The sequence below is a fragment of the Erpetoichthys calabaricus genome, chromosome 11 (genome assembly GCF_900747795.2).
Source record: "Erpetoichthys calabaricus chromosome 11, fErpCal1.3, whole genome shotgun sequence".
NCBI classification, from domain to species: domain Eukaryota; kingdom Metazoa; phylum Chordata; class Cladistia; order Polypteriformes; family Polypteridae; genus Erpetoichthys; species Erpetoichthys calabaricus.
Window position 1 is genome coordinate 78,482,590 of NC_041404.2, and position 19,163 is coordinate 78,501,752.

At 38.2% G+C, this 19,163-nt stretch overlaps 4 non-coding genes across 4 annotated transcripts; 2 read left to right on the forward strand and 2 right to left on the reverse strand.

Annotated features, from left to right (window-relative positions):
- Nucleotides 1-8,835: 8,835 nt before the first annotated feature.
- On the reverse strand, nt 8,836-8,907 carry trnae-uuc (transfer RNA glutamic acid (anticodon UUC)). Its single transcript has one exon. It is a non-coding gene; the product is annotated as a tRNA-Glu (tRNA).
- A 458-nt stretch (nt 8,908-9,365) lies between these two features.
- On the forward strand, nt 9,366-9,437 carry trnah-gug (transfer RNA histidin (anticodon GUG)). Its single transcript has one exon. It is a non-coding gene; the product is annotated as a tRNA-His (tRNA).
- Nucleotides 9,438-18,297: 8,860 nt separating this feature from the next.
- trnae-uuc (transfer RNA glutamic acid (anticodon UUC)) lies at nt 18,298-18,369 on the reverse strand. Its single transcript has one exon. It is a non-coding gene; the product is annotated as a tRNA-Glu (tRNA).
- A 605-nt stretch (nt 18,370-18,974) lies between these two features.
- On the forward strand, nt 18,975-19,046 carry trnah-gug (transfer RNA histidin (anticodon GUG)). Its single transcript has one exon. It is a non-coding gene; the product is annotated as a tRNA-His (tRNA).
- The last annotated feature ends 117 nt before the right edge of the window (nt 19,047-19,163 follow it).

Genomic DNA, 19,163 nt, shown 5'->3' on the forward strand with positions numbered 1-19,163 from the left:
ATGGGACTGGCGAGCTTTGTTGAGCTGAATGTCCCGTTTTTGTCAAAATTATTCTGTGTCTTCTTCCTCTTCTTTTTTCAGCTGCTCCCGTTAGGGGTTGCCAGAGCGGATCATCTTTTTCTGTCCTCTGCATCTTGCTCTGTTACACCCACCACCTTCTAATGTTTCTAATGTTGCAATTTTCACATGTCTGAGAAACAATTTCAGTTATAGTATCTACAGGCCAGAAAACAGGAAACCATAAAGAGAAACAACACAGGCTCAAAAAGCAAAAGCAAAGCACAAGTAAAAAAAAATGGCATCTGCATCCTTCCCTTTTCACTGAATATTCTAGTACTGCACTTCTTCTTGCAGATGAAAAGTATCTATCCATTACCAAAGTCATTGTATGTAGCTTTGGGTTATGGAGAATATCCTGCTCAACTCACACAAGCCAGTATACAAACCTGGATGTGGCACAAGTCAATTGAAGGGCATATTCACACATCCACACTTATGTCTTTTTGCATGTACAGTGGTATATTTGCCAGTGCTAACCATTGTGCCATCATGTCACCACACATAGATTTCATAAAAAATTAAAAATTTAGCTCTAGCTCTGCATTTAAGATAATGTCATGAGTCGAATCAATAATGCCATATTGTCAGACTAAGTCAGTAAATTTGAGATGACAGGTTGGAAGAGTGATTAGCACTCCTGGGTTGGATTTCAACTATTATGTCCTGGATATCATAACATTCAGAAAAGAATGATATTACAGTATTAAATTTCAGTAACATATCTGAAAAAATGAGTATACAAGAGAAGACACAACTTGATTGTTTCACTCACTGATACAGAACTATTAAGATAGACACGTCTATGTATAGCAGGCTGATGACATTATGACTCATACACTAGGCACTACAAAATAAAAGTCATCCCTTTGAATGCCACACACTAAAGATGTGCATTTGGGGTCACTTGGCCTCATATGTGATTGTGTTTGCCCTCCAATGGACTGGGACACACCGCAGTACCAGTGACCCTAAAATTAATTGAGTTTGAAAATGGGTTAATAGGTGGGGTCTAATACTTATTTGTGTCATCTGATCTTTTTTTGTTAACAGACCACTCCTATGTATGGGTGATACAAGTTGTGTATGATGTTATAACTCAACAAAATTAGGTAACAATTCTGAATTCTTCCACTACCAATAGTGTTCAGTGAAATCAGAGGCCCATACTGTATTTTCCATAATCTGCAAACATGACAAACCTGACATTTTTCTAATCAGAAGTGAATGCATTAAAAGACTTTTGGATCATTTAGGTTTTACTATCAGTGTTTTAATGACCACTAATAATAATGGTCTGCCTGTGTACATCTCTGTTATGAAAATTCTGAGTTTATATATAGCGGAGACTAATCAAATGCACAGAAAGTGACCAAGCAAAGGTTTAAAGTCACCAGTGATAAATGGCTTCTGAGCAATGGACAATCTGCAGCTAAAACATGCAACCAGGGTCATCTACCCTAATTGCTCTCATTATCTTATACCTCCTAACCACTCCATTCCCTGAAGTCGCCTCACACCATGGGATGTGATGCCCTTATTTGATGGTCCCAGCAGGTGGCTGCTTGCAGTGATTACTGAAATGCGCTGCTTTGTTGTCTTGTGCTGATTTAGTAAAAGGACAAACTCATTTACCATGACCTTCTGGGAAAAAAAAGATATGTAAACGGTTAGCTGCATGGGTAAAGCACACCTGTGGCGCTTTTTATTAGATAGGAGCTGCTTTATCAAGAAATATCTGGACAGAAATAAAACAAAAATCTACCCAACGGCCTTCACATTGGCATTTCAGATGATAAACTCATAGACCTTGCCATATAAAAGAAGAATAAATGACTTCGGAAGTTTCAAACAGAAGCCTCAAGAGCCAAAAAAGGTAAGATTGCCTTTAATATTAGAATATGGCAAAAGAAAGCAGTAGATTGAGAATGTGGATTTATTATTACTTTAACATTCATTATTATCACCATTTTAAATGTAATTTGAAAGTACTGCATTTTGTGTATATGTATGGTGGCACAGTGGTTAGCACAGCCATTTCACAGCATCACCTACCTGGAGTCACATCTCAGCCCAGTTGTGGCCTCTGTGCTCTCTGAGCTGTGCTGTTTGTTGTCCACATGGATTTTCCCAAAATGTGTGTGTTCAATAAATTATGGATTCTAAACTAGGCCATTTTGAAAGCGTGTATTCATGTGTATGTTCTACATTGTTCTCATGCCCCACCAGAGCTGGTTCTTGCTCTTTTGTCCGGTGCTGCTGCTGTGATAAGTCCCTATATTATGCTGTGCAGGATGAAAAAAATGATGCATTGTTACCATACAGGACTTGAAACCTGGTTTAATATCCAGCTGGGATGAAGACTGTATGGAGTAACATAGTCAACCCTTAATATGTGTGACTTTCATCAGGTGCCTCTGACTTCCTCAGTCTTGTGTATTAAGGTTTCCGGCAGTAGCTAACTGGCCCATGGTGAGAGACTATGAGGGAGTGAGTGAGTGAGTATTGCCATCTCATCCAGAGCTGGTTGCTGCCCTTCTGTCCAATGCTGCCGTTATGTGTGATAAGCTTCCGTACCTTGCTTTAAAACTGAAGAAAATGGATGAATGGATTGAAAGGTGGCATAGTGGGTAATGCAGATGCCTCACAGCATTTGAACTCTGTGTCAAGCACTATAGAGCAAATTGGTTCTCCCCATGTCCATTTAGAGGTCTCTGACTTTGTCTAATTCCCTAAGCCTTTGTGCATTTGGGTGGCTAGTGATTAAGAGATTCTCAATGTGAGACTCATTGGTGTCCTAACCAGGGTGGGGTCCTGCCCTGTACAATTCGGATTCTGCTACAATAAACTCTTTCTGCTCATGACTCTGAAAGGGACAAACCAGGTTCATACATATGATGGATGATTTTAATCTATTTTGATAAGCGCTGTATAAATAAAATTATAAGCTTTTTGGATGTCTATTTGTTTGTTTGCCAATCATGCAAAAATGGCTGATCAAATTTTAACAAAATTTTGCATGTGTGTTGCTGTTGGTCCAACTTAAAATATAAGCTATTTGTAGTAATGGGGAGAATGGTTAAAATGGGAGGGGCCATAAAAAAACAATTTCTGAAGTGGTGGGGAGCTACAATTTCCATCAGGAGTGAGCTGGGGCTTATGGGATAACACATCAAGCATGCAGAAAGTTTTGCAGAGGTCAAAGGCTCATCAAAGAGATCAGGTACATATATCTGTTGTCTAAAACTATATATTTTTGTCTCATTGTGGGATGTGTTTAGCCTTGTCGATCTGAGGATCTTTCTGTCTCTTCTTTATTAACTTTTAACTCATCTTTATCAGATTCCACATCTGATAATTCTATGCTGAGTCTCCGTCAGCTATCCACAACAGAATTCTTTCTTCTTCTGTCAAGGCTGCTACATCCAGGAGAAAGCCATTAGTGTAATTTTCTAACATTAAGATAATCCCCCTGTCTACTACACTGGTCATTTACAAATTAGCTATTATTTCCAATGGACAAACATCTAAATTACTCTGAGAACACACATTATGACTCCTGACATGTTCATAAACAAGAAATACATAAATAGTACAGCTGAAAATTACCCAGTATTTACTTTTTTACTTACTATAACTGTAAAGTGTCATCTTCAGGTCTCTCCATACATGTTCTGTGAAGTTTAAGTCTAGGCTTTGGCTGGGCCACACAAGGACAGTCAGAAGCTTTTCCTGAAGTCACTTTAGCATTGTTTTGGCTATGTGCTATTGGTTATTGTCATGCTCAAAGGTGAAACGTCACCCCAGTCGGCAATAATGTGCACTCTGGAACAGGTTTTTTCCAACGACCTCTTAGTACTTTTCTTCATTAATCCTTCCTTTCTGCTGAGAAGCACCTTTATAACATAATGCTTCTATCCCCATGCTTCACCATAGGGAGGGTGTGAGGCAGGTGATTAGCACTGCCTTCTCTTATCCAGACAGAACGCTTGGAGTTCTGCCAGACAGTTCAATTTTTGTCTCATCAGACCAGAGAATGTTTTCTCTCAAGCTCCAAGAGTCCTTTTAAATGCTTTTTAGCAAACTCCAATTGGCCTGTCACATGTGCCTGATTGACGGAGTGTTGCTGAGATTGTCATTCTTCTGACAAGTTCTGCCATCGCAGAAAAGAACTCCTGAAGTTCTGTTAGAGTGACCATTGGGTTCTTGGTTATCTCCCAGACCAAGGCCTTTCTTGCCCAGTTACACAGTTTGTCCTGATGACCAACACTTGGTGGTTCCAAACTTCTTCAATTTCACCATTTTTAAAAGTCACTGTGCTCATGGGAGCACTCAAAGCTTTAAAAATGGTTTTATACCCTTTCCCTGATCTGTGCCTCAACATAGTTTTATTGCAGTGGTCTGCAGAGAGATTCTTGGACTTCATGGGATATCTGTCCATTAGACTTATTTCAAGGTAATTGGAGTACACTCACTTTATAAAAAAGAATATTATTGATATACCCAAGAATTATAGAAATATGATAATTGCATATACTATATATTGCCATAAGACCTGGCACAATGCAGATGAGATGAACATTTAATATAGAAAAAGCTTGTTATGCTTAGTTTGCTGATTTTCTTAGGTTTGTTGATTTTACAAGCTTTTAAAGATGATGTCTAATGCTGTGTGGCCTTTTATGTTCAGTATCATTGCACCAGATTGAAACTGAGAATTTTGCTTGTGATGAAATACATGTTTTCTTTGCCACATGGTCCTTTGTGTCTGTAGTGAGGTTCAGTCTTTTTCAGTACACTGTTAGGCACTTTGCCGTGTCCTCTGCAACTTCATGGAAAAGAGCCAAGGTCTTCACAGACTAAGGCTGTGTCTCAATCTTCCCAAAAATGGGCTCAATCACTGCCACTGAGCTGGATGTTAGAGCTAGTTCAGCGCATCCAGCTCCATCATCCATTCAATTTACACAAAATAAACTTTTGCAAATTGTTCTGAATGTTGATCATGTCTGTCTGGATATCTATTATCAGTTGGACAACCCCATGTTTAATAAAGCTTATTTTCTCATCCTGATGACATCACATTTCTTATTCTTCAGGTTTTCCTCACCTACTGATTCTTATGACAATATCTTCTGTCTACTTTGATGATGTGATAGGACCCTTTGACCAGTCCAGGAGACTAGAGAACATTTTGTATTGGTGATTGATTATTCAGAAACAGTCATTGTGTTAATCCACACACAGAGCAATACTAGAATAATATCATTGCATTTATTTACTATTTAAAGTCACTTTTCATAGTACAGGATCACTGGAAAGAAAGAAAGAAAGAAAGAAAGAAAGAAAGAAAGAAAGAAAGAAAGAAAGAAAGAAAGAAAGAAAGAAAGAAAGAAAGAATTTATATGGCACCTTTAACAATCTCAAGGCAGAGGAGGAAAAAAATGAAATGTTCATTGAAGAGGAGAGTCTTTAAAACATATTTGAAAGTACAGTAGAGAAGGAAGAGCAGTCGTGGTGAGATTTAAGGTAAAGAGGAGCAGGGTTATGCAGGACTTTGAAAGTGAGGAGCAGGATTTTGGATTTGATATGGGGCTGACCTGGTAACCAATGTACAGTAGCTGAAAGAGAATGGAGGTGATGTGAGCAGAACGCTTCATATAGGTGAGAACTCCAGCTGCAGGGTTGTGAGTATACTGTAACTTTTGTAAGCACTTTGCAGGAAGGCCAATGAAGAGAGATCTACCGTAATCAATACAAGACATAATGAAAGCACAAACCAAAGTTTGTGCATTGTTCCTAGTGAAAAACAGGAGAAGATGAGCAATGTTACGGAGCTGAACAAAATGCAGCCTTGGAACTTGATATGTAACTCAAAATTAAGTAATGAGTCAAATATTACACAAAGAATTCTGACAAAAGGAGCAGGCTTAACAATCAGACTATCAATCAGGATTTTGGGCCAACCAGTAAAACTTCAGTTTTGTCACTGTTAAACTTCAGAAGTACTAGGGGGCTTTGCTCCCTGCTCGCTTTCCTCGCCAACCCCCGTGTTTGGTTTTCCGGATACACATTTTTAAGATTTTTTTTTTCTTTGAATTGTTGCTATTTCATTTGTTTCACTTTTATTTCAGAACTTATGTAAAAACAATATCTGGAATCTTTCGAGTCCCAATATGCTGAATCTTTTAAATGAGGTCAGTGAGACATGTGTTTAATGACTTTGTACCATAATTTAGGATAGGTTTCTCTGTTTGGAATTTCAGCACAGATAAAGCGATCCACATCATCAGCAGTTAATAATTTTTTTTGCAAAGTAACCAATAAATGCATGTGAGGTAAAACACGTTTTTTATAAATTCTATGACTTAAACTTCAAAGCCTTACAATATTTACATACTTCTGACATATCACCTGTGTCCATATATTCAATCTTTATTCGCCTTTTTTCACTAATGCAACGTTTACTTTCTTTTTTTAACACTGTCGTTTTTTTCTGCTTTCATATTCTGTATCTTGCTCTGTATGTGTTTCGGTCCTACGTTTTTTTTTTGAGTCTTTTGAATTCCACTGTTTTCATTATCTCTAACCTGCTCTGCATGTGTTTGGCCCCTTTGTTTTTTACCCTCTTTATGATGTTTTACTTTGTTTTCTACTCTGTCTTTTATTTCTGACCTCACTTTGTCCTGCTTTTTTTCCAATGACACCTGGTCCGTGGTGATTATTTTCCCTTTTTCGAGTAAACATTTCCATTTGTTTGCACTATTGCGATCTTTACTTTCTTTTTTTTTATATTTTCTAATTTTTCTTCTTTCATATTCTTTAACTTTCTCCAAATTTATTTCATGCATACGTTTTTTTTTGAGCCTTTCGAATTCCACTACTTTCATAATCTGCTCTGCATGTGTATAGCTCCAACATTTGTGAACGTGTTTATGAAGTTCTACTTTGTCTTTTACTCTGTCTTTAATTTTTGAGCCGATTAGACGTGCTTTGTTTCAATTCCACTTGTTACAGGCTGATAATTACTTTCCTTATTTTCTGAATTTGCACCTAGATTATTTTTTCTTTTTTGCCTTTTTTTTCTCTCCAACGCTTTTGAGTTTCTTTTCTCTGCGCTGCTTTCTTCTTCGCTTAGTCAACGTTTTATTATAACATACTGTCCTTATACGCTTTATATGCACTGAGACCCTGGATCTGTGTGTGCTCAAATCCTTCACAAGACTGAATGTTTTGCTGCCCCGTTGTCTTATTTGATATTGATTGTAAGTAGGGAGTGTCTTGCAAGAATCTCATGTTCTACGTCATCGCGAGACGGTCCTGGGTCAATCTCTTGGCACAATGTCTCATGTTTAAGGTCCTCTTTTAACTGTCTTCCGTGATCTTAATATGAAGATTACGTCTTGACGCTCTACTGTTTTTCTCCAGGACTTTTTTTTATAATAGAGAGAAATAAATATGCCAACAAATAAAAATATTGTGAAATGTGACAATAAGTAATAGCATCACGAAATCTCAGTATAAACAATTTAAGTGTTATAAAATGTTTTGAGTCTTATTTCTTTATGCATTTCTTAAATTAGACTTCATTTATTTCAGTGACACCACACACAACATAAAATAAGCTCTGAAATGAAAACTGTCACTTTCAATCATCAACATTAACAAGGTGGGCTCTGCTTTTTGATTGGCGGATCGTCTGCAGAGTGGAAGTATGTGCTTGACTTGACGTGGGAATGCTGTGGCTCATGTGCAATGCTCCAAGTTGTGGCTGGACACATCGGATATAAGTGCAAAAAAAGTTGTTCATAATTACTGTGCAAACTGGCTACTTTAATTCATGAAACTCCCAAATAATCAATAAGAGTTTGCCTCTGAAGTGTCTGCTGTAAATGTGGCACTTGAGGTTTACATCCACACTACCAAAAATTCACCAATCAAAAAAAATCACTTACTGGAACCCATCCTCTTAACTTGGGAATGAGAAAGGTTTTCATTTCCAGGTTTATGTCATGTTGCTTGCAGTGTCACTGAAATGAACAAATGAAAAAATAAATAAATACGTGACACATTAACATTTCACGTTGTTATTACTGTATTTATGTATTGTTACATTTCACAGTACTTTTGTTCATTTGTGTATTTATCTATTTAGTTAATTTTGTTCCAAATATTCCTCCATATACTGGGCCAACAACGGGACCTTAATATAGTAATAAAACTGCATCCATTTTAACCTTGAAACATTAACTAGTGTTAGGGTGTAACCTGAAGTGTTGTTTCATGAACCCACTGCGTGCTGCCACTCACTTTGTTTACTGAATACTTAAAGCTGCCAACCAGTAGTCTGTCCTTTTAGCGTAAAAAAAGGGAATCCACCAAATGCCTGTGTTTGCTGTGCTCTATAGCGCATCTAGAGTTGGTGATGGGACGTGCAGATTATCGCCCGAGCCTTTCAGTCTACGTGAGTAAAGGTTACCTCGTATTTGATGAATCTTCAAATAGGCATATTCCTCCTCGGGACTCTTTATATTTAGCCGATTCAAATAAAGCATGTGGCGCAGACTGATAATGAATGAAACCACCGCCCCTCAATCGCCACCACATCCGAGATCTACGCTAGCAACAGCTACTACTGAATTTATTCTGTAAGAATCTTTACTTATATTTGCACATGGGCGATGGGAATTCTGCATTTAATTTTGTAAGTATGTTGTTTTTGAATCATTTTTAGATGAAACATTAATCTGCAACTACTTAATAGCGATTATAAAACGGTGATTCCCATACCGGGAGTCGAACCCGGGCCGCCTGGGTGAAAACCAGGAATCCTAACCGCTAGACCATATGGGACAGCCGAAAACAGTAGTCACACACAACATCAAAAACACTTGTTCTCTTCATAAATTTTTTTGTTAGAGTTTCTTTCCATAGGTCAATTTTGAAAACAATCCTCAGCACACTTATGCTTCACCGGATGAATTATTTGCAAACGTTTAAAAGCTTACCACTGGACAGGGCTGTTTACTGAACAAAATCAAAAGCAACCGTAACGCTCCAGCCATCTCCCACCGTTCCGATCTCCCCAAGTCGGGACGAGACGCCCTACAGAATACACCCCTGCACTAGAGCAACTGGACGCGCAAAACTTGGATGTCCTTCTCAAAAGATTTTGCATATTGTTTTCGAGATTAAGTATCCTCTGATACCACCGTGCCAATAATGCATAGTTAACCTTACGCGATGGTCACACTTGTATTTAGCTAACCAATTTACAAAGGACTTGAATTGACCGAGTTCTCCGATGGGGTGCCGTGATCGTATAGTGGTTAGTACTCTGCGTTGTGGCCGCAGCAACCCCGGTTCGAATCCGGGTCACGGCATTGATATCTCCACGCTCCCTTTTTTAAGGTGAAGCAAAATATTCAATAAGATTGTGGTGCGCTACTGGACAACGAGTTAAAAAAAAACCCATCTGTAATACAAAAGATAAATAAAGAAATAATACGTCCGCCAGACTACACCTTGCTTCCGGGCAGGGTCAGACGCTTAATGGACAGGAATCGCCTATCTTACCCGAATGTGGGAGCGGACTCTATGGAAATTTGATGACATTTGGCCCCGCCCACATCAGTACCCGTTGTGAGGACTTTGTTGATTGGAGCGAGGTGACTTCGTTCAAACAATGACATTGTTTTCGAAACATCGCGGCCTTTACTTCCTATATTTTTTACATTGCTAGTTTCCATACAGACCTCTCCCAGGTCTGGGAAAAATATTGCTTTTTGTTATTCTCCTAAATTCAAGCAGGTACACTACAATATGTAATGTTTGCAGCTGAACCGGATAGAAAAAAGAATAAAAAGATACAGTGTTACAACAGCATTCTGTGCTGTTACCGTTGTCCAGGGAAGTGGCCCGCGCTTATAGTTATTTATAAAAGCTTGCTGGTTTGGTCGCTGACTAGCTGTTGTACAGAAGTTTTGTTTGCTTTGTAAATTGTAGGCCTAGGCACTGCCAAATGTTGCGTGTGCTGTAAACTGTAAGCAGTTAATTTAACTATAACGTTTACTGTAAAAACATCCTTTCTTGTTGCCACTAAGAGGACGTGTAGGATATTTTTTGATTCAATTTCGCTTAATTTTAAGAGTGTTTTTTGATCTTTTTTCACTTTGTGCGTGAGTAAGCTTGAGTATTCGAGGACCACTGGAAAAAGGGATTTAATTTTGCAGCACGTTGAGGGTGCGGAGCAGCAGGGGTTCAATCACTGAGCGTACTGCCCTGTTATGTGTAGCACTCTCAGGCCGGTGTCCTCCCCGAGCCCTTCACCCCAAGTTCGGGCCCGACATGGGCCAGTGACCATGTCAGTAACCTGTAATGCAAGGTAAGTCATTGGCCCGTAAGCGCCAGACACAGTCCCCGTGAGACAGTGCGAAAACGTAGAAGTAAAGTATACACTCCTTTCTCTTACTGCTGCTGAAAAGCCGGTGTCCCAAATTAAGAAATCGCTCGGCCGCCGATTTGGAAAGTGAATTAAAAGATGCAGCTAGTTTCTTCCATACTTTTTCAATCTGATTGCGATTGTTTTCCAGATCTGATATGAAGTCTCTAACAGTATGTATTATATTATAGTATGTGTTCATATGTGAAGTTTGAGATATTCTTTTGGATATTGTTTTGTCTTAGAATAGGCGTTTTACGCCTTGGTGACTTATCCGTTCTGTTATTATGGCAAGCAGGGTGCATAATGAATGACAAGTATAAGCTTTTTTGTATTATTAACAAAATTGAGAAAATGAGTTATAGCACTACCAGATCAAGACTCTCACAGGCCCCAGGGTGTCACACACATATAAAAATAAAATGAGCCTGGGGGGGTCTCCCTCGGAGATTTCAGCGCTAGAGGTGCAGCAGTACAATCCACGAGTAACCGCCTCAGTGTGTTGCGTTCTGAACGCGGAATTTGCAGCAACAGAAAAATGCCGCTATTGATAAAATAGCTCGAGTGACGTTAGAAATTTCATTAATGTATTTCAACGGAGCTATGTTTAGGTAGGGCTGAAATTTATACTGCATAATCTAACGAGACTGAAGGTGGCCATTCGCAGCTCCTCTTAACTTTCTACATGCTTTCTATGGCCTTTTCAGATGCTGGATGTGAATAACATTTAAAACAACAACAACATTTATTTCGATCTAATGTAGCTTTACCATTGACATTATTTTTTACACTAAGTTTATAAAAAGATTTACTTTCACTCTGAGCTCCGTCCCTTTAGATCAAGAGGAATATGTAGTTAATTGAGAAAGGACGAGATGTGAATTGCTGGCTCGCTGTCATCAATGATCAGACGGCCAACTGAGCAAACCGAGGAGAAACCCAAAACAAAAACGAGGCGATAGCTACAAATTAGTTAAGCTTGGTATTGATCTTGTTTCACTGTAAACCTCAACAGCACACCTAAGGATCATCTCCTCATGTTATTGTCCTGCCTAGTCTGGTCTTGATCTGCTGCCAGTAAAGTACTATCTCAGGTACACTCCAACTTGACCCACTGTGATCAGCACTCTGTGTTCTGGTTACAGCAAGTTTGTATTCCCTTAGCAACAGACAACTTCAAAAACATATACATTGCATTGAGTCGTTATATGCATTTACTGAGTTCTGGATCCCTACACTATTTGTGAAAACCCAGATGTGCCTTCATTAAAACACCATATTAGTGCAATAGTTTTAATGGCACCCTATAGTGCTGAATATCTTTCGGCCTACTTGCTCTTTTTATCACCTCAGATGATGGATGGAATGGCATGGCAGTGGTTGATGGCTGTCCTTGATGCCCACATGCTTCTCCAGGCAACATTAACAAGTTCTCCCTTACAGCATTTCATGTTCCCAGGGTGGCACCCCTGCACTGGATCCCCCTTCTGAGCTAACTAGGTTTCCATTTTCTACACCTCTAGCACCAGTAATTGACAGCAAGTAACAAAGATGAAGCTACTGCTGCCATCCAAGTGGCAGTGTGTCCACCCAATTTCTACAGCGCCTTGTTAGTGCCACATGCAGTTAGTGCCCATAAAGAAATCAGTGTGTCTCAGTCCAGTAACAGGAGAGTCCATAGGAAACTTTGCTGAGACTTCCTCCTATCCTGCTATCATTATGGAGCACAGCAAGCAGCCAGGCTGAGCCACAACCCACACATTACCCTCCAAAAGGGCAAAGTAATAAAAAGAAATCAAGTTTCAAATCTCACTCAAAATGTCAAAACTGTTGGAGCATCCAAATCACATTTGTACCATCTACTCTTATTTTGCAGTGTCTTTGAAATTTGACTAGAGGAGGAAAACCTGATGTTCACATCAGTCATTAAACAATAAATCAAAGTATAGCAAAAATAGTGCAAATTTGGCTATATACATTTATTTACCACACAGTGAGGGACCCTTAAAACGAAGTAAAAGGGTTATGATGTGCATGGTTCAAAAATTAAAGGGGCAATATTGTGTGAAGGACATCTTTAAATTTTTGATTGCTGGTAAAAAGACTAAATGGAATTACATCATGCCACACATGTACATGTAAGTATGAGGGAAATCTACACTCTGCTGCAGGAATTCATAGTGATGCAATAATTCATGGGATGCATTTTCTTAGAAATAAAAACAAAAACTGGCACAAAAATGTATAAATAAATACAGAAAAATGAACATACGAATGTATAAAAGTACATACCAGTCCACACACAGGGGACAGCAAGCATTCAGACTGAGATTTCAGTTGTCAGTAGCTGACCAAGGTCATTTAAATGGAATGCAGGTCAAGGAAATCTTTTCTGTTGCTTATAGTTTTCTTTCTCCCATTCTACTATGTTAGTTATATACTGTATGTTGTGCCACACAATGGCATCATAGCCCTTTAAGAGCCCTGGCCTGCTCCATTTAGTTTTGCCAACCATCCTGATCTTGGGTTCAAAATCTCCATCCTCACACCTCGAACCTACGTAGATTCTCCTCCATGCCATCAGCCAGTCTTGACTTATGTGGTCAACCATGGCTTCTACTACCTTCTTGTTATGATGGAGGACGTTTGGAGCTACTCTGTCATTAAGCATTTATTCCAGGTGGCCGGTCCAGCATAGTCTTCCTCTCTTTACTTTGATAACAATGGAGAGTCTTTCCACAGGTTTTACAGCTTAACATTGTTTTGGATTCACTAGACGCCATTATCCTGTATAAGTCTGTAAACTTTCTCATCATTTTACATTCCCAACAGGCCAGCCTGGAGTACTGGTGTACTGTGTGCAGTTTTTGGTAGGGCTGCCAACTCTCTTTCTCTGGAAATGTGGACATTTGGGGCGAAAAATGAGGTCTCTTGATGCCATAATATGCCTTTATACTGTCTTATGGTTTTTTAAAATGATATAAAACTTTAGTAGCAGTTTATTACTATAATTATGATAAGATGGCCACAATCACAGTCATTGGCAAACTAATAACCCATTAAATATTTTGAATATGTCAAGCCTCTCAAATTAACAGACGTCATTCCTTCCATTCTTATTTGCATAGCTTAACTGTTGTAATCCTGTAAAAAATAATACACATAGTAAATTCACTTCTAGTAAAATAAAAATAATTTTACTCTTTTCAATTTAGTTTATTTGCATTTATCTACATTCTTTTATATTTGTCCACTGAAACTATTTTCCTCAGTAAATCTGGGTTCTTGGATAAATATGAATAGAAATCTTTACATAGCATGCTACTGAAACTGACTCTTGTGAGCATTAGCCCCTTAATCGAATCTGTTCTGCCCTTTCGAAAACAAGGAGATTTGTTGTTCAAGAAGTCTGTGAACTTGCACTTTCTTTTCGGCATAATGGGTATTACTGAATTTATGTAAATGAAAGCATTATGAAAATATTATTAAATTACTTGAAGAAGTGACTTATTACTTGATCAACTGATGACTAAAAAGATACTGCATTTATATGAATGAATACATGTGTGATTGTTTTTTTAATTAACTGAAACTTTAATAGTTGACTCATTCATTTACAATTATAAATTCATTTTGGAACAACGGGTGATAATAACAATGTCAGTCAGTCAGTCATTGTTCATCCCGCTATATCCTAACACAGGGTCACGGGGGTCTGCTGGAGCCAATCCCAGCCAACACAGAGCGCAAGTCAGGAACAAACCCCAGACAGGGCTCCAGCCCACCACAGATAACAATGTTTTCCATTCAAATATTACAAAGCAGTGCTCACTCGCACTTAAATATGATGGCCTGTACCTGGATGTATGAAATTTCATGTTTAACCAAGCTGCTGAAAGAAGAATCAAAAATAAGATCAAACATAGAAAACGTGAAATTGTAATTTCGATTTTGAATAAGTTCATTTAGTTACTGTGAATTAGGATTGCAAATAATTAAGGAAAGGAACAACATATATAATGAACTGTCTACTCTGCAAGAAGATAAAGCTGAATTCAGAAGAAGAAGTGAAAAAACCAAGTTGGACAGATATTGATTATTCTCATCAATATCTGCATTGTTTACTACCGAAATGGAAATGAAGATTCTGGGAAAAAAGTATGCGCACTCCTTTCGCAAATGCTGATTGGTGCATGGCTTTTAATTTTTACCAGTGATAAGGATATGGAGATTTTCAGATTTTAAGAGCCAAAATTCCGGACATTTTCATGGCACGTTCAAAATGAGGACACATCCGGGAAAATTAGGACAGTTGGCAGCCCTAAGTTTTGGTCTCCAGGCCGGAAAAAAGACATAGCAGGCAGTCGCAGTTTTTAATGTGGGGCACTGGAGTACCGCAACCCCCTATATACAGTATATCCCCATGTAGTTTACAATCTCTGCTTAAATTAATTAGGTAATGTTAAATAATTATGAAATACATTTGTTTATATGCACAGCATGCCTGATGTCAGTGCATGTCAACATTCATTAAAAACTGGTTCAGAATGTTTTCTGTTTAATTTCTGTGTGAAAATAAAATGCTGTGTGAATACCTATATTTTCTGAATGAAGGACACAGGCCAGATGATAGTCTATGTGAGTCGTTGATCTTTGGCAAGCAGGTGACCCGAGGCTGCTCTTTAATTGGTTGCTTTCAGATTTTTCTGGGGATGCAGCTCTCTGTGCTCCAGACATGCCCATATTTATTGGCAGCGAATTAGTGTTGTTTTAGGTTTTTTTAACCTAATGTGATTGGACAATCGTCAAAGCATCATGTCATGTTGACTTCAGTGGTTCGCAGTTCACAACTTTAGGCAATGACAGATGAACAAGTGCGACTTTGATGGCAACTTCAAGCAGAACTTCAGAAAACAAAGCAAATTCAGTTATTTCTTTAAGGAAACACCACTTCATAAATCATTCACTGGAAGAAAAAAAGAAGATAAAGGACCTTGGACCAGACCTACCTGTCTTAAGAATTCAGCAGGAGACAAGCGATCAAGGACAAGCTTCCACACAGACTTTTTCCCAGCTGTTGTTATGACAAAAGGTAAGCTGACAATGAATATAGAAATATCAGGTCTTGGTGTGTGTATTATTTGTACTGTAAGGGGATCAGTTCCTGTGATTTTAAAATTCCCAAGTATTTAATGCTACTTTTAGGGTTATTTTATGTAAGTGATCACTTCTCCAAACCATGCATTACAAAAGTTGAGAACGCTGTGGTGCCTAAACCTGTAATGTAACAACATTTGCCTCAATAACAAAGGGCCTTCTTTTACTAGGCGTTGTACAGCTCCTGCAGCTATAAGCATTCAAAATATCCATGACGAGTAATCACAGAAGCAATTCAAAGCTGTGCTAAGTAATGTTATTTATTTCATAAAATAGAATCTAAATATTAATAAATACTAACAAGTACAATTATTTGCATATAACCTGACAATAGACTTGGGATATTGTGATTCAGGTGGTTTGTTATTCTTGCAAGCATTTCTTTTTATACGTTGTGTGTTTTATTCTCTTAGCGTGCATTAGTAATAGGCCTATTGTTTGTTAAGGTCATGCAGGTTAAGAAGGTTCAACTGAGTGAGAGCTCAAGAGAGAGAGAAAAACATTTGTTCACCGTAGGCTATTATTTATATCTATAGTTTGGGTGCTGGCATGCCACTTACATTTTTTGTTGTTTTTTAGCATTATCGTAAGATCATACCCAGATGGCTGAGTCTTTGAATTTGTGCGTGACCATCTTCCAGCGTTATGTGCATTACTGACCGTGGTTTTATTAGAGGATTCCCCTCGTTTGGCTGCTGATGGTCAAGTTCTATAAAACGCCTTATCTATGTGAAATTTTATTCACCTTCCTAGTTTCACATATGCCAACCCATCAACACATGTCTGGCTACACTACTACTACTACCTCTACTACTAATAATAATAACAATTCTTTACATTTATATAGCACGTTACTCACTCCTCAAAGCACTCTATGTGTAGGCAACATTACAGTGTATGATTTTTTCCTTTCTTTTCTCCAGAGCTATGAAGTGCTGCTGCTTCAGTTTGTCCCCCCAATAACTGTGACCCCACCCAATTTTTTTTTTTTTTTGCCAGCTACCACTGATAGCAGCATTAGAAAAAGTCCAGAGATGAGCTACAAGGCTGAGACCAGGGCTACAGTGGATACGTTGTGAGGAAAGATGGAAATAGCTGAGCCTTTTCAGTTTAGGCAACAGGAGGTTAAAAGGAGACACGATTAAAGTGTTTAAATTATACAGTGGATCGAGACTGATACTTGAGGAAGTTTTTCTTCACACAGAGAACCATAGACACTTTGAATAAGTTATCAAGTTAGTGTGGTGGATACTAGGACTTTAGAGGATCTTCAAAGCTAGACTTGATGTTATTTTGGAGGAACTAAGTGGATGCTGGGCTGAAGGACCTGTATTTGTTAAAATTTTCATAACGTTCTAATCTTTTTTCATGAGGACCCAGGCTTCAATGGCATAGATGACAACTGGACGAATGGTGATTTTATACATGGCTTTTTTTGCTTCTTCTTGACAAGACAAGGTGCCCCAGGCTTCTGTTTCCAACACTTATGTGTGCCCGTATCTCCTGGCTATGATGTTCTGTGGTAATGGATACCAGATATTTGAAGCTTAACCACTCTTTCAAACTGTTTGTTGTTCACCACAAGATGTTTTAGATGCATGCCACTACAACATGTTGCTACCATATTCTGTATGTACGTTATATACCAATTTCTAAGTGAAAACATGCAGTGCCAACATTTTTGGCCATTTATTATGAATGCATTAGTGGTATAATGTGAAAATCAGGAAAGAGACTTTGATTAATAGAAAATACCGTGCTATTGCTCACAGTCAGCAAGGGGAAAGAGAAACACATTTTATGTACTCAGTGCCAAGTGTTCTCAAACTTTTAAAACAGACTGTTTTCCTCAGTATTAGGGCCATTCCTGTTGTTTTACAAAACAACTTGCTTCTTATCCAGTACAAAAATCCAAAAGAAAAGCACTTTCCTATGTTTATGAAATATAAAATGTGGATGGTTGTGAGATCTTTTTATATACAATAGTTTATGGAGTCTTTAATGTATTGCTACATTTAATATATTATCATTTCACTTAGCAAAGCATCCTGCAATGATACCAGCTGAGCATGGTTTTAAATAAAATACAATCTATATAAAGATTAATTTTCAATATATTTTTCTTCTTATGATATTTACTCTTCCGATTGTTTGAAAATAGTACTTTGACGTTGTAAATAGGGTGACGCAGTGGTTAGCACGTTTTTGGAATAATGTAATAAAGGTAGAAACGGCAGGTTTAATTGTAAGAGCGAAAAGAAGGCAAAACGCGAGGCGGCGAGGGGGTGTGCACTGTGCACTGCAGGGTATCACGCAAGCACAAGCGGTGTACGAGTGCAAAGGAGAACTGAAATGTGTTTTTTCTTGAAAGGTCGCGCAGATTTATGTTAAATATAATTGGTGTTACAGTTAAATTAAGACATAAAGAGCATGAGCACGATGTATTTGGAAACTTAAGCAGTACTGAGGAAATGCTTCTTAATAAAGTCACAAGTGTGTCAATTCCTTATTAAAATCTCCATCCTGTAAGAGGTCGTGTGTAATGATCATATCACTTAGTTCCAGTTGCTCAATACGTTCATTCATAGTGTTTTTTTGTTTTCAAGCAGCAGTGCAGACAATTGGCGCGGTTTATAAAACGGTCGTTCCCATACCGGGAGTCGAACCCGGGCCGCCTGGGTGAAAACCAGGAATCCTAACCGCTAGACCATATGGGACATTCAGATTGGTAAATTTAAAGGAAAAGGAAATAAATCTCAAATTCAAAATATGCCCCTGATGTTTCATTACATCGAGCCCGTTTCTTATTTTTTTCTTATTTTTACATAAGACTGTTTTCATTAATAGACTGAAATCACCGTTTCCTTTGAGCTTCTTCCACTTGGACTTTACTGTATGGGTAATACATTTTAAGCATAGCGGGTCATACTTTTCACGAAAATCGAGTCGTCCTTCATGTGCTTGCCGTTCAGCATAAGCACAACACCCTAATAAACGCCTTTTAACTTCCCCTCTTAGCTGTTTAATCAATATTTGGTCAGCTTTACTATTGGATTTAAATGTTGACAGAAGAATTAGCATTGAACGACTAATTATAATGATAAAATACAATCGCACTATGCAATCGTTTCGTGTCAAAACCTTACTATAATATTTAAAAAGACACATCAGTCAAAGCAAATTGCTGATAGAACTAATATTTTAAATGTATTTTTTGACTGATGACACGAAAATAACTTCCTATATTAAAAAATACTGTTATTTGTGTGTTAGTTTTCCAGTCTACGGCGTTTCAAGGGCGTAACGGATTGTCCGGTAGTGTGCCGTGATCGTATAGTGGTCAGTACTCTGCGTTGTGGCCGCAGCAACCCCGGTTCGAATCCGGGTCACGGCATTTACGTGGATTTAGCTCATCATCGTTATAGCTTTTTTTAAAAGAACCATGCTAACAGAACTCTGATAGTATTCAATAAGGTCTATTGTTGAAAATAAACAATACAATATGCAAAGC